We start from the raw sequence: 16,900 nt of genomic DNA, 5'->3' as shown, positions 1-16,900 counted from the left end.
TCATGTCCACGGTTTCACGCTTACATTGTCAGCATATTTACATATTTTCAACTTTACATTACTGATATGCTAGTGTATCCAGACACCCTTTATTATTGATCTCTATCTTTTTACTGTGTTGGTTGCCCATTTTAAGATGGCCGCCACTGTGATCGGCAATTGATTTGTCCTCTTTCCTTTTCTAATGCTCGTAAAACTATAAATGCTGGTTTAAGCCAGTACGAACGCTTTCAACTACTCCAAAATAAGAAGATCGAGACCGAACTTATCACAGGTAGGACTGTATGTCCGTTTTATGTCCTTTTGCGTAAACCTTTAACTGTAACTCGCTAATGCTTTTTAACGATGAAAAAAGAAAGTTTTTGACCAGATAACGGTTTTTCATTGCCGCTTAGTCATTTTATTTGGCCTGTAGACGTGCCAGATATCTAAATTTAACACAGCAACTCCTGTCCCTCTTGTGTCTCTCTCTCCGTGTCTCAACATGAGGCTTGACGTCTTTTGAGATAGTTATTGCTCGATAATAACGTTGCCGGTTAAACTATAGATCATGTAAACTCCATATTTTTTACAACTTGACCTCAATCGCAGGTAGTAACATAAAATAAGTAAATACACATGAGGCTCAATGTCTTCATATGTCACCGCCTTTTCAACTATGCGGTCAAGTCATCATGGTTGACACTCGGATGTATAACTATACTGCGTTTTTAGAAAATAAAAACTTGACAATGTTAATTTTCTACATCCGTTCATACCACCATATCAACAGATGGGTGTTTCATAGCATGAACACTCATATAATTTCCTTAGACATGGAAGGATACATCACTTACTGCTGGTCGTTACTGTATATGATGTCATCATTCTCATTACTCACTTCATTAGCACTGGGCACTGAGCTGCTTTCTTGATCCTCTTCCCTTTTCCAGTTGGACTTATCACGGTCCCGGTACAAGCCTTGACTTACTACCAAGGGGTACTGCAGAATATAGATTTATCCATATATGTGAAAACAGTTTCTACCGCGAATGATACAAGATGGTCATATTGGGAGACTGACCAAGTAATTTACAGTGTAGTAACAAGGTATGACTCATCATTACTTTTTCTGGTGGTTCTGGTTTTGTTTTTGTATATACACCTTTTCTTTCCCGTTTGTATGCCCATCACTAGGGTCACGGTTACATACCTATATAATCTTCGACACTGGTTGCTATAACTAGTCACTCCGAAAGAAATAATTTGTATCCATATGTCACACATATTCAGCATGCTCATCACCTCCTCTTTCTAGTAATCTAGTATGGCTCTAATCAGCTATTTGTTAAACTCACCTCACACAGAGGTAGGGATACCTTTCTGATGACGGTAAAGATTGTATACTAGACATTGGAACCATTGGCTGACTATGACATATTTTGGAAATTGTTTCACAGCCTTGAAAAAGTTGTTGTTACGACGAAACACGTGTCGGCTGTATGTACATGGAACGGTATAGCGATTTCCGTACTCAATGAATACCCAGGAAGAATAAAGGATTAATATTCGGAATGCTTGGATGTGCCGTGGTTCTTTCAACTTTATTCACACATTGTGGACCTTTGGGATCACAATCTACACACCTTGTGGGTGTGGAGCCACTTTGGCACTCCGTATACATTATATGCTGAACTGTCAATAACATTTACTGTTTTGGATTTTAATACCAGCAAAGAAGAAGACTATACTTGGAAGTGCGCACCATCTCAGTACACAGCCACCAACTATCTTTTACTAATTCAATATGGCGCTTGCCTCTGCTTGCTCCTCTTGACAAACTTCAACATGAAGTGTCTGCCTTCCATTTCTTTGTTTTTTTAAGTGCATTACCTGACATGTGCGGCCACGCCACCATGGAAGAATTTCCACTACGCACTATGCCAGGTGAGATAGTGTCATTCGTTTCTGCCTCCAATTGTTAATTAGCGTACCATTTACCATGAGGAGTTTTGAAAATAGCCTTACATTCCTTTCTTTGTTAGTACCCGGGAGGTTTATTAATGCCTCGCTGCACTCTTGTTTACTTTGACTGCACTACCAGAGTTCTACACTTGATATATACAGGTACGCTGATTGACTCTGTCTAGTTTGGAGCACAGCATTGATGGAGCACACTGTTAGTTTATTATTTACCAGAGGCTCACTTTGTTCTCACTGTCATGTTTCCTTCTCCCTGGCTGCTCTTTTCCAGATTTGACGTATACTCAGGAGCTTGACACAAAGCCTTGCTTTGTTAGTGAACTTATCATCGGCATTGACTGTCTGTTAATCGACTCAAGCTTCTCTCTTTTGATTTCCACCTGACGTCAATTTGCATTTAGGTAACAAACTGCATGGCCTCTCACTGTAGTGGTTCACTTTCTACTGTTCTGCACTGGTGATTCCGTGGACTCATGGCTCTAAAACTCTTTGTTCTGGATTTTTATTGTTCTTCCGGCACTTTTGTGTGTATAACATTGTTGGACCTTTGGGACTGACTTTTCTTCACAATGGCTCACTTTCTTGGGTACATGTTTTAGTGATAGTAGGTTCTGCTTGGATTTTACACAGCTAAGATTTGTGTTGGTGTGGGGTGTGTTGTTGTATCTATGCTTTGCTTATGTATTCTATTCAATATTATAATTTTGAAGCCTTGAAGAAGTCATCGTAGACGAAACGTTTTGGCTGCCTGCTTTCTTTGTAATAAAACATTTCACTCATACTGAACTGACATACTTACTGGACTTACTGGATGGTCCTTTACTATTGTGGAACTACTTGGAACTGCTCTGGGTGTACGTTATACTTATGTTTGGTGTGGGATATTTTCTCAAACTTTATGGCACTATTTCAGCAGCATAGTGCTTCTACCTGTTGAGCAGTCTGTCTTTACAAATTAGAATTCATTGTATCTACTTAAGGGAAGTTCTGTACACATTAGACCACTGCTACCTCTCTTTTTTTTCTAACAAAATGTAGTATATAGGTCTCATGGTTCCTGAAATATTATTTCATCACTGCAACATATCCACTTTTAAAAACGTCATCCAGAAAATAAATCGTCTGGATTAGCAATGTCTACCCAAGCTAAATTACTTCTCTAATGATACAAAACACAAATCAAAAATGAAAATCTCTGAACAACATTTTTTTATGGAGGTATATGGGGGGCAGGAACTTGAAGTGGGGATTTCACTGTTGGCCTTCAGCTGATCTCTGTTCTACTTACCCCACCCAAGCTTGGGAAAATCTTTTTTGATAGACATAAACTGAAACTTTTGTCATTGATAATTCTTGTGTTAAACGTGCTTAAAAAGGGAATGATCCATTTGTAATCTGTGACTCACCCATAAGAACACTTTAGTGGCAGCGATACTTGTAGTTGTAGTTGTGTTCAAATATCAACGTGTGACATTTACATACATCCAAGAAACAGTTTTGCGTGTGTTCCCGCTATGAAGTAATGTCTTCGGTAATGATCGAGAAACATTAAAAAGGTTTTCCCCATTTAAATCAACGTCATTTTTCTTTACGTAATCCTAGGCGTCTGCTTGTTGGCGTTTGCTGCAATTAAACTAGCCCGTTTAACTCAGTGCGCCATAAATGTGTCTAGATCTGTTGTGCTAAATTAGCCACGTCGAGCCAATATGGTGGCTAATAATGTGTGTCATTATTGCACACAGTAAATATACAATTACAAGAGTTTGGAAGAGTTCCAAAATTATGTAGGTCACTTTTAAATTTGCAATTGCTTGATTACGATAGTTTACACATTTCCTATCATTAATCTTGAAGGCAATCAGAATATTGAATAATTAATGCTAGTAGAGATATTAAGTGATGATATGTGTATGTATTGATACCCTCTATACAATTTAAGTTATTTGCGCTTTTAAAACATATTTGAAAATCAGCCGTCAAACTGTCTACTGTTTCTACTAAATTAAGCAAAAAGTAATGTTAGTGCACAGCACGTTTATCCACAGATCAGAAGTGCATTTGGCCGTTAGAAAAACACAATTGTGCACAATTACGGTCTTAATAACCAACCTAGCATCACAATGAGCTACATTATGAAACTATAAAGAAGATTATGGTCTAGTAGAGGATTTAGTCCAAGCCAAAATAAATTCAATCGGGGCAGTATACTTGGGTTTTATCGGTCCATGAAATTAAACCAAAAATAGTTTTTAATTAGTTTTTCAATAAACCTTTTTGAAAACGTGAAGGATCAATTACTTATGGCTGATAAAATGAGATATGTGAAAATCATGGCAATAAATGCTAACTGAAAATCAGTACCCTGATCAGAATGTCGCTCAAAGTTATTGATATTTTCAGGCTCTTAATGATAAAAATCGAACATAGTGGTGTAGCAATGCTGGCATGGTCCTTAATGCAAGCTTAAATAATGTGTCCCATCCCACAGCACTTTGTTGAGTGTTAAAAGACTGCCACAGTTAGGGTGTAGTCAGTCAGAAGACCTTGGATAGATGTAATTTAGAGTAAGGACCTTGGATAGATGTCATTTAGAGTAAGGGGAAGCACCTGCCAAGTCTGGTGTACCCTTTGAAATTCCTACTGTTGCTTTTGCTACCCCTGACCTCAGAGTTCAAGAAAACAGAAGGAACATAAACTAAACAGAGTTCCATTAGTCATGCTATCCCTGGAAGTCATGTTCTTTTCCCTTAAGGTAGGACTAAATAGTAAATAGAAATCTGACCTTAGGTGAACTTTGGGACAAAGGGTTAATCTCACAATATCATCCGGGGGCAAACGGTGCATAATTTCATTACGTTTACTCTTCCCCTTGCATTTTGATGTATCAATGTTTATGCACCTGGTTAAAGTTTGGTGGACAGGTACAGGTATTCTGTGTGCTACATTATTTATGCATTATATTTTAATGTATTTGTAATAAGGCAGATGATAGAACTGTTGCCTACCCACCTGCCAAACTCTAAATCATACCCTATGAGTCTTTAGTGTGGTTGCACTTAAGATGTCAGGACACGAATTGTAGGGTGAAATTGGTTCATTAAGTTCCTCTGTAACAACCCCAGAACACGTCCTTTCTTCTCAACAACTGCCTGCTTCTCAGCTGACTTCCATTCTAGAATCTGCAGAGAGGCATCCGGTTGCCTAGATACAATATATCTCCATCCTTCCTAATTTAAAATGTCATGCTTATAACTGTGTCTGCTAACAACAATTAATCAATATACATATATGTATTGACACTTAAGCACAAATAATTACAACATTCTGATAGCAAGACCTGCCTGAAGATTATTCCCATACATAATCTTTATGCCAGACAGGTTTTCTGTTTATATGTTCACTTTCTTTTTTTTCTACAATGGGCACAAACTCACTTGAAGATACCTCAGCTTTTTCACTTGTTCCTTCCACTTTTCATATTCTAGTTCATCACATGTTGTTACTCTTCTACTATTCCATCTTTTGTTGTCATCTAACAATACACTATTTATAAACACCCTTTGTACCTCCTTGGGTTGTGACCATTGTGACACACAAGATTTAGGACAACCCATGTGAGAAATCCGTACCCAATCGCCTACCCTAAAACTCCGAGCAGCATTCTTCAACTTGTCTGTGTCTATTGACATATTTCTCTTGATGCATATTTCCTCTCTGAACCAGCACTTTGTTATTAACTTCGCTCAGCCTATCTTTGCTCATCCACAGCAGGGTCACTTTTGTACCTGCATGCCTGTTTTTCAATAAACAGAAAGGAGTCTCTTTTGTTGCTGAGTGTGGTGTGTTGCGATAAATCCACAATATATACTCAGTTGTACACATTCCTTTATAACATGGTTAAATCTCTCAAAAAGGCTGTTTTATCTAGGGTGATATAACGCTGTTCTGTAGTGAGTAACCCCCACCTTACTCAGCAACGTTTGAAATTCATCGGCGGTAAATTGCGGTCCATTGCCCGTAACTATACACTCAAGGTAACCCTATCTCCTGAACACTTCCTCACAAACACTTATTACACTGTATGCTGTAATCTCACTGCCAAAAGCTACTTCCAGCCATTTAGAGTAATAGGCTATTAAATCAATGGCATATTTTCCTTCTATGCCTTTGCCTCTGAATGGTCCACATATATCCATTGCTAATTTGTGCCAAGGCTTCTCTGTAGCTCCGTGCGTGACATGGGTGACTCCTCAGACTTGTGGAATTTGTCACTGCACATACATGCTTCGCAATGATGCACAAACATTTCAATATCGTTATCCATGCCCAACCACCAAAAGTCAATATGAGCCCTTATTTTCGTGCTTGACATGACACAGTGATCTTCATGAAGTAATTCCAGAAATCTAGATCTTAAACTAGTGGTCACCAGCAGCCTTCCACTCCTCCTCAAAATGCCGTCAACTGAGGACAATTCAAAAAATATCATCCTACAGTTCCCATCTAGCAATGTTAATCTAGACAAACAATTGGCATTCCAATGTTTGTTGCCTCGAATCTATTTGAGTGTAAAGTTATACTCCTGTAGCCAGTAAATCCACTTGGCAATCCTCGGGGTAGCTCTCTCTGCCCCATTTGTGGTGAATATGTTGATTAGGGGTTTATGGTCGGTGCTCAATTCAAAAGCGATTCCCCAGGTACACGTTCAAAAATAGCTAACACCCCACCAACATGCCAATGCCTCTCTTTCAAGCACATAATATGTCGCCTCTGCACCTTTTAATGTTCATGAAGCAAAAGTTACCACACGCTCTTGTCCATTTTGCTTTTGCATCCAAATAGCACCCAACCCATGAGCACAAGCATCAACCACAATTATCGTCTCATCCCTGGGATCAAAAGGTTTTAAGACCATTGCCTGTACAACCTCTTTCTTGATTCCATCAAATGCTGATTGGCACTCACATGTCCACTCAAACTTCACACCCTTCTTCATTAGTTCCCTTAACACATGCACTTTGTCAGCAAAATTCTGCACGAACTTTGAATAGTACTCAGCCAGACCAAGGAACTACCTCAGCTGCTCTTTATCTCTTGGTGGAGGTGCACGTTCAATTGCTTCCATAAGTTTAAGTTTGGGTTTCACCCCCTCTTTCGATAATGTATGACCAAGATAATCAACTTGTGGTACTCCAAACTTTCATTTCTCCTCACTAACAGTCAACCCAGCCTTTTCTAGCTTAGATAGTAGATCGTTCACTGTGGAATCATGCTCTCCAACATCCTTACCCCACACTAAGATATTGTCCTGGAAAACTAGTACATTTGGGACACCCTTCAAAATGTTACTCATGACTCTTTGGAACACAGCCGATGTCGATGCTATTACAAACAGTATGCGTATAAACTGAAATGCACCCTCCAATGTGATAAAAGATGTGAGATGCTTTGAGTCAGGATGCAAACGTATTTGATGATACACATTTGAAAAATCGATTGAGGAAAAATATTTTGCATCCTTAAAACTAAAAATCGTTTAATTTATATGTGGTAGAGGATGCTGGTCGATCCATATCCACTGATTGAGGTCCCTCAAATCCACACACATGCGCAACTTGCCATTAGCCTTTCGCGCCAATACTATGAGACTTAACCAATCTGACGATTCCATAGGCTCTATTATTCCAGATGCACACAAACGATCCAACTCTTCCTTAAGTTGGTTTCTTAAAATTAAGGGAACATTCCTCCCTTTGTGAACTCTACGTATACTATCCGATTTTAAAACAATGCAATAGTCAAATTTCTCTAGACAACCCATGTTGTCAGCAAATAGCTTTGGAAATGTCATCTTCCAGTTATCCTTCTGTGCTTCCTCAGTAAGTAAAATTTGCTCAGGATGGTTAGGATCAAGCATGACTCCCAGTGCTTTTTGATCTTTCCATCTGAATAAGGCTCTGACTTTTTGCACCACATACACCTTCCCATCCACATGTCTGTCCTTTTTTTTATTTTCCCTTAAAATACCCCAACAAAGGCAACTTCACCCCACAATAACCTTCAGGTTCAATGTCAGGTACTCATAAATCACAGTTGTCCATAATTTCCCAGAAATTCTTGTCAATTATGGTATATAGAGAGCAAGAATCAGCCCAAACATTGACCTCCTTCTTGTTGATTCTTACAGTACACTTTGGTGGGCAATACCCTTTCTTAATCTCCACTACCCAGTCTTCATACACTGCCAACACTTCCACATTGTTGTTTTCATCATCACTCGAACATTCATCACAGCATTCATTAACAACATTTACCACATTACTATTTCCCTTGCGGTTTCCAAAGTTGCAGACACAAGAGAAATGTCCAATTTTCTTACATTTGAAGCACTTCGCTCTTACTGCTGGGCATGTCTCATCATCTGCACTATGTCTTAAACTACCACATCTGTAGCATGTTCTTTTACCACTGCAAGTACTTGTTTTGTAATTTCCAGCAACATTTATTTCATCTTTGCACCACATCTACTTTTGTATGATCACATTTACCATTATCTGGTTCTTCATTAAGTTCTTTGACATATCTTGTCATGTTTTCTATTCTATGTGCTATATTTATTGTCTTCTGTAAAAAAGAATCCTTCAATTCAAGCAACATTTCCTGAATTTTTGTATTGTTTGTCCTATTTATCAATTGATCCCTTATGATTTCCGCATGCAAGTCTTTAAACTTGTAAGTTGAAGCCATTGTTCTTAACACTGACACATACTGTTCCACACTCTCTCCTGGCATTTGTGATCTTGAAAAAAACTTGTGCCTTTCCACCACAATGCTGATATTTTTACCAAAAATATCTTCTAAGGCTTTCATTACTTTTTCATATTCATCAGCCGCACCCTCATCCAACACCAAAACATCATCTCCATCACCATCCTGGTTAGACATAGTTACACAGGCCATAGACAATGTCTTTAACACTTTCCTCCCCTAAATATCCAAATTGTGTTTGAGAAGAGCTAACTTGCGGGATGCCACATATACCTCCTCCCCTATGGCCTCAAGATAGGTCTCAAATGACTAACGTCAATCCTCCCATGACATAGCTGGGGTACCAGAGGTTTGTAAAAATTTTGGAGGCACAGTTATAGAAGACATATCCATGTTAACGACGTACTAAGTACTATTAGTTTCACTATTAATCAAGTCAACATAAATAAAGTGGACACTCTTGTCTGTAGTCAGTAAAAGTACACTTCCTCACAATCAATGGAATGCTTTAACGTTAATGTTGATGCTGTAACTGTTGACCAAAACAGCTTCTGATGTTTCTTTAACCGGAATGAATCGCAGCTTAAAAAAATAAAATTAAAAGTTGCTCAATTCCTTTAGCGCGCACTCGTCCGTGTTGTTGTGTTGCTCAGCAACAGTCATTGCCGTTTTCACAGATGAGTTTCCGCCTGATTCTCTTTAACACACAATCTTTCATGTATTTCCTAGTTCCTTGTGTTGCTAAGCACAATGCCTTGTGCCACTACGCATAGGTCAATTGTTTCCTGCTTGCGATGATGACACATGCACGACGTCAGCTTCCTGCTCGCCCAGTGTTCCAAGAATCCTGCCTCGGTCATGTCTTACGGTGAGTCAAATAATTCCTCCACAAATGTCTTGCCAACGACACGTACCTTGTCGACGACGTGCAATGTTTCTCTCCTTCAACTTCTTCACAACAGCTCACGGCTTCTCATTCAGCACGTGCTCATTTCAAACGTACACCGCCGTACTCGGAATGCACACAGCACAAAACTTCACACGCTGCATAAAATTCTATTCAAATCTAGTCTTGTTCGCGAGCAGCACCAGCAACGCTATAGTCAATTTAATTTGAAAAGGAAAAATAAATTCCATCTACGATCTTCGCAGCGACTCACCACTATTAATGCTCAGCTTTATGGCAGGTTGATTTTCACGGGAACAGCACGAACACACGCGACACGGGAACCAGGGGGTTGTCCACCTAGTTAAAGCTGACACCGTAAACCTGGTTAATAGTGTTTCAATATCCCATCCTCGTTGCCACTTTTAAGATGTCAGGACACAAATTGTAGGATGAAATTGGTTTATTAAGTTCCTCTGTAACAACCCCTGAACACATCCTCTCTTCTCAGCAACTGCCTGCTTCTCTGCTGATTTCCATTCTGGAATCCACAGAAAAGCATCCGGTGAAACAACAGTTGCAATAGCTTCAGTGACAGCCATTCTTCTGATGGAATGTGTAAGATGATATCCCATGAGCGATGAAAGGGGTGTGCCCTTTTCTTTAGGTAAATGTCGTCTTACTTTTAAAAATAAAAGAGGAACACTATGATAAAACTGTGATTCTGAAACTTGTACAGTTCATTGGAGAACACTAGATGCTGTTGTCTAAAAATTATGATAGATGGAGATAATTTGTAACCAAAGAACCCTGAAAAATATTGGTGTGCTCTGATTAGATTTTAGCCCTATCTTGCTCTGGTGTGTGCCACTCCTGAAATAACATTTACAGGTACCTTTCATGAGCACCTATACTTTCATTCATTTAATTAATTTACAAATCTTTCTTTGAAATTGAACCTGAACTGCCAAATTTAGTACCACTAGAATAATATAATTCACATCAAGTTCAAATAAAAATAATACAACGTTACATATTATCAAAATAGGCTTTCTTTTATTTTGTTATAAAAATCATAAAGGCGTGGAATACACAGTAAGAAAACATAACATTTAAAAATCGAGCATCAATAAATATATAAAAATATAGCAAAACCTCAATTCAAATATGCAATATAATAATCTAATATAATCTGGGTGGTCCTTAGTAAGGATAGTGCAATAGATAAAAAGAGTCAGCAAGGCTTAATAGGACAGAATCGAGTTATGTAGTTTGATTCCTACAATGCACATACTAATAGGACTCTTGTATAAGTGGTTTCATTGTCATCATATAAACACATAGGCCCAGATTTATGTGGGCCCAGTGCCATTCTAATGCCACATTAGCATCATTTTTTTATGCTAATGTGGCGGTAGAAGGCAAAAAGTGCAACGCCATTTTTACAAAATGGCACAATGCTTGCATTGCGCCACTTTGTAACTCCTTGTGCCACATTATGCCTGTGCCAGGCATAATATATTCAAGAGGAGAGTTCCAGCACTGGCAGGGAGGTGTGGGGGGCAAAAAAATGGCACAAAAACCTGAGATTTCTTTGCATCATTTTCATCTGCATTTTTTAATGCGTGCTAAGAGTGTTCAATGGGTCTCTGGGTGCTTTGCGGAATTAGTGTCATAATTATTTACTCTAATCCTGCAAAGGACAATACTTGCATCAAAAACAATGACTCTAGTCCCCCTGACTATCGCCATTATGCGCTGTATTTTAAATACAGCGCACACATGGTGGCATTAGTGGGGCACTGAGGGGGCGCAAGAAAAGTGGTGCTGCACTAGGTGCAGCACCACTTTTCATAAATCGGCCACATATTGCCACATGCTAACACAGTAGCTGTATAAACTTTCAAAACCACCCTATTTCCCCACTGCTCGCCTCAGGTGAATCACTGCAGAAATATACTTATAAACTATCCATCATCAGATAAAAAAATGCTGTCATACATTGTCAAATATTTAAAAACTTCAGCAAGAGCAATACAAAAAGTCTCCTGTGCATGAAGTACAGTTTACAGGAAAACATAAAATGTATCAAGGACTGAGCAGACAGCGAATCACATGGACATGAGTCTAACATGGAATCATGAAAGGCACTGCTAGGATGCTAGGATAAGCTACCAGGAAATGCACAATTCCAAATATGAACCTGATTAAATAAAACGCTAGACATGGGATAAATTAAACAAAAGATAAGGCCCCATAATATGTATAGTGACCAAGGAGTGACCAGTAGCTCACCGTTTTCTGTTTCCCTGCTTCAATTATGCACCTGGACCATTCCCTCAGGGCAAATAAGTTATCCCTGCGTTGTTTTTATTGAGATATTGCCCAGTAACAAAGGATTAAGATAACAATCCTCTCTTCCTGAAAAGGGAAAGCTGCTTCTTCACATAACTCAACCATTTAACACTAGAGGCCAGGTCAGGAGAAATGGCATCATTAATTACAGAGTTTCCTGCTTGAAACAGATTGCTCTCCACAGCAGCAGAGGCCCTAATTTAACATGATCAATGAGTGGAACCAGCCCCAATTCAGAGTGGCATATTGTAATAGGGAAGCTATTTGGGACTGAGAGAAGCTTCCATAAAAAATATTTTCAGCCAATTGCAAGTTGTTAATGTTACAATAAGCCCAGATCCCCACACCAAATGTAGTCAGTGACAATCAAGTTGCTTATAAATATTCAACATTACACCCAGTGGTTTTACACACAATCTCTGAGCAAGCCTAAAAAGGCCTGTGATAGCTTGCTTAGCTTGAAGCCTTCTACACCTGATAAGATGGGACCAATAATTATTACAATCGAACAGGATACTTAATACGTGAAGGTGCCTATATTTCCCCATCCAAAAGTTGATGTTTAAGCACTTTAGATGAAGGCCCAATAACCATCACATGTGATCTGGAAATATTTGTTTTCAAACCCAAACAATTCATACACAAAAATAACCCATCTAACAGTTTTTGTAGGCCCACACCTGTTCTAGAAATGAATACACAATCATCCCCATGTAGCATCTCAGGAAGTTTCCCAAGACCCATTTGTGGCGGATCAGCCTCCACTGCAAGAAGATGCTTTTCTAAGTCATTTAGATAAAGACAGAATAAGAAGAGGGCAAGAACGCAGCATTGCCTAACACAGTATTTGATATCAAACACATTGGTAAGCTCACCATTTTTCCTGTACCTTACCCTCGCCATTACCCCATCATGCATCTGAGCCAAAAAATAAACCCAGGCTGGATCAAAACCCAGGTCGAGCAGGTGGACCACAGCTTTCATCTATCCACCCAATCAAAAGGTGCTGAGAGATCCATAAAGCCCAGGTGGATGCCTTGTCTGTTACCCACAGTGTACTTTTATACCAAATGTGAAGATTGGGGCATTGTTCTACTGTCCCTAACCCTTGTTTGAACCAGTATTGGAAATCATAGAAACATCCCTTGTTGCCACCCACATCTCTAGTCTCTCCAGAAGAATTCTGCTCATACTTTTGCATGTGGAGTTGATCAATGAAATCGGGTGGTAGCGGCGGGGATCTGATCTATCACCTTTTTTAAAGATGGGTATTATATTTGCACTACACCACATTTTTGCCACAGATCTTAAAACATGTATTATTATTGGGGCCCAGAATTCTTGATTATCTAAAAAGATGTCAACAGGGACCCCGTCAGGCCTGAGGCCTTTTTTTTCCTAGACTGCCTCATGGCAGAAATCACCTCTCCGTAGGTTGGCGCATCTAAAGGCAGTTGTTCAGAATTATCCTTATAGATATCCTACTTCCTAACTAATGGACTAGACAGTTGAAAAATGCTCAACCCAATCTTGAGGAAGGGTGCTAGCATCCGTAGGGGAATTGTGTGCATTGTTTAAAAATGGATAAATTACTGTTTTCCAGAACAACAGGGCATCTCCGCTCACTTTTGCTCAATTAAGTTTATCTCAGGCATCTCCCACAATATCCTTTTTCCTCTGAGTTATGGCCTGTTTGTATTTGCATCAAAGACGCACCACTATCCCCCTGTCCCTTGGACCTTCCTTAATGCACCTACTAGATTTCTGTGAGCCCTTGAACAGCTGGTATCAAACCACTGTTGGACTTTGGGTTCGGCTGCTTACCCCTTTGAGGTCAGAAATCCAGAAAGTGATTTACAGACTATATGAAAAGCATTTAAACATCACTAGGGAAGAGAGCGTCTTTTAAACAGTCTGAGATTTGGTCCCCTGCCTATTTAATAATGCCCTGTGGACATGAGAAGAGTTGACTGTTGCCCATTTACAGGTAATATCCTTGTACCCTTGGAGCAATATCCATAGTAAGTGGCGGTGCAGAAGCCTTGCAAGTGTCAATACGCAGAAACAGTGTGTAATGATCACTCAGCCCATTGGGCAAGATTCCCAACCTCAATTCAATTCAATTCAATTCAAAACAATCTTTATTCGGATTTTACTCCATAAAAGATAGACGATCTCTTTAAAATAATAAAAGGATATACAATAAAATACTTCAAGAAAACATTACTAATAAATAAATAGATAAAAACCTTTGCTGCAACAAATTGGGCGGTTATTCATTCTCATATCGGAGTTTTTCTAGATAGGACAACTTTTTTCTCTGTTCTATTGCATGTGGGATAGATTTTATCTCTGCTTCACATTTCTCATTGGTATCCAATTTAGATAAATAGTTAAAGGCTTCTCTATAATAAAATAACCTGTTAATAATAAATAATGGTTTTAAAAATTGTTTCCTAATGTCATGATAAAATGTACAAGATATAATAAAGTGCATTGTAGATTGTGCAAATCGTCCCACACAGGGGCACTTCGGTAGGCTTTTACACCAAATCCTCACCTTTGGGAAGGCTACCAAAAAGTGCAACATTCTAAAACGCAATCGGGTCAGATAAAATCTATGCTGAGTGTTTACAACTGTCAGTAAGTAATTTGGTATTACCTCGTTGTTTTCGATCATATAGAGTGCTACTGTTGATTTCATGCATTCTCTATTTTCTCTATCACTATCCCTCCATGCCATTAATTGGTTTTTCAATTATTTCTTACTAAATTGGAGGACTATACCTGGGTTGTCCAAATTTGGAGCTGGATTTATACCTTTCAACAGATCTTTTAAATGCATGAACCATGGGATTCTATCCCAATATTCTAATGTAAAACAATCTTTAACAATCTTTTGGGTAAAATGCGTCCCTTCTTTTGACCAAATGCCATGCCAAGCCGACAACGCATTAATATATATTAGATCTTCCACGTAAGGGAAGCCCAGTTCCTTATGTACCATGAATGTGGAGGTGGTATTTGGAACTGCAAGTAATCTGTTAAAAAATGTGTTCTCTAACACTTGTAATGAATGGATCTCGGGCATCAGGCCCCAAAGGGCAGAACCATATGTGATGCTGCTAATTGATTTGCTTTTGTAAATTTGCAGCATTTCCCTTAGGGGTTTATTACCAATTTTTTTTGAAAATCTAAAGACAGCCTCAGTTGTCCTAATATACTTCATCTTGATAATTTCTAGGTGTTGTTTCCAATGACCCATATTAGAAAATTGTATACCCAAGTATGTAAATCCATTCACCTCTTCACATTTATGGTCCTTAATAAAGTGAGTTTTCTTCCTGGCCTTCCCAACCTCATTTCCCTTGGCTTATAAGAACTAGAGACAGCACAAAGAAACTGTACGGCTCCCTTTTCCTCTCCCCAAGAAAGTTATATCATCTTCCTTAGAAGGTTCTCTCATATCCATTGTGAGAGAGAGGGACAACCTGCACAACAGTGAATTAAAAACATCACCACAGGGAGAATATTCAAAATGGGTGGGACTTCAATGGCCCAATCAGGGATACCACAAACATTTGAATCTCCAATGCAACACAGCTTGCAATTAAAATCACCACCCCAAATAATACAATTGTGATATTTGAGTTTGTCTACAGTACCATCAAGCGAAATAGTAATGTCCACATTTGTCTGATGGAAGTTTATTGTGATAAAAATTAACTATGATGAGAAAAAGCTTGTCACCAAATGAGATGGTTATAATTTAAAAATGGGGGGACTCTAAAAAGGTCTTAAGAATCCTCCTTGTTGAGGTAGTAGATAACAAAGTGAGGAGGCCCCCTTTGTTGTGACCATATCTTGAAATTTCAACTGGGGTATGAACAGAATGAAAACCGTCAATTTAAAACCCATCTCTAGACCAGGTCTCTTGCATACACACGAAGTAATACCCTGAAATTGGATTGAGCCAATCCTGATTTTTGACCTTGCTTGCAAAACCAGCCACATTTCAAAGTAGACATTTGAAATCATTAATGTTCCAGAGTGGCTGGCTGTCAAGAAGACCTACTAGATACTGGTAGCTTTGCAGTAACTGACACGCAATTGGTATTCATACTAAATGCAATACTACAAAGTAATGGGGATAGGGTAGTCAGTTGGGGCATTTAAACATTTTCAATAGGTATAGTAGAAAACCCCAGACCAACCACAGAATGAAGCACCTGATTAATAGATGTCTGTCAGTCAACCTTTTCCAATATAGAGAAACAACTACATGTGGAAACATTATACACATTTCAACCATGCACAATTCCATGTACAGATCTCAAGGCTTGAGCAGCAACAGATTTATAAAAATATTCCAGGGGAACAACCTTTATGCTATCTGTAGGAAAACTGACTGTAGGAAATTACCATCTTGCCTGGCATGTTACCCCCATTTTTACTGTATGTATGTTTGTTTTTGCCTGTGTCACTGGGATCCTGTTAGCCAGGACCCCAGTGCTCATAAGTGTGCCCTGTGTGTGTTCCCTGTGTGGTGCCCAACTGTATCACTGAGGCTCTGCTAACCAGAAACTCAGTGTTTATGCTCTCTCTGCTTTTAAAATTATCACTGCAGGCTAGTGACCAGTTTCACCAATTCTGATTGGCACACTGGAACACCCTTATAATTCCCTAGTATATGGTACCTAGGTACCCAGGGTATTGGGGTTCCAGGAGACCCCTATGGGGGGATGCAGCATTTCTTTTGCCACCCATAGGAAGCTCAGACAATTCTTACACAGGACTGCCACTGCAGCCTGAGTGAAATAACGTTCACGTTATTTCACAGCCATTTTACACTACACTTAAGTAACTTATAAGTCACCTATATGTCTAACCCTCACTTAGGGAAGGTTAGGTGCAAAGTTACTTAGTGTG

General features: G+C 39.0%; 1 long non-coding RNA gene across 4 annotated transcripts in view; it reads left to right on the top strand.

The window, feature by feature from the left end:
• The first annotated feature begins 215 nt into the window (after window positions 1-215).
• LOC138250139 (uncharacterized) overlaps window positions 216-16,900 on the top strand; it is a 194,982-nt gene continuing 178,297 nt past the window's right edge. For all 4 annotated transcript variants that reach the window (XR_011194895.1, XR_011194896.1, XR_011194898.1 and 1 more), the window contains exons 1-2: window positions 216-274; window positions 9,460-9,598. This is a non-coding gene — a long non-coding RNA (uncharacterized lncRNA). The remainder of the gene's footprint in view (window positions 275-9,459; window positions 9,599-16,900) is intronic.

This window comes from Pleurodeles waltl, chromosome 8 (genome assembly GCF_031143425.1).
Source record: "Pleurodeles waltl isolate 20211129_DDA chromosome 8, aPleWal1.hap1.20221129, whole genome shotgun sequence".
In the NCBI taxonomy this organism is placed as follows: domain Eukaryota; kingdom Metazoa; phylum Chordata; class Amphibia; order Caudata; family Salamandridae; genus Pleurodeles; species Pleurodeles waltl.
This window is presented reverse-complemented; position numbering and strand designations above follow the sequence as displayed.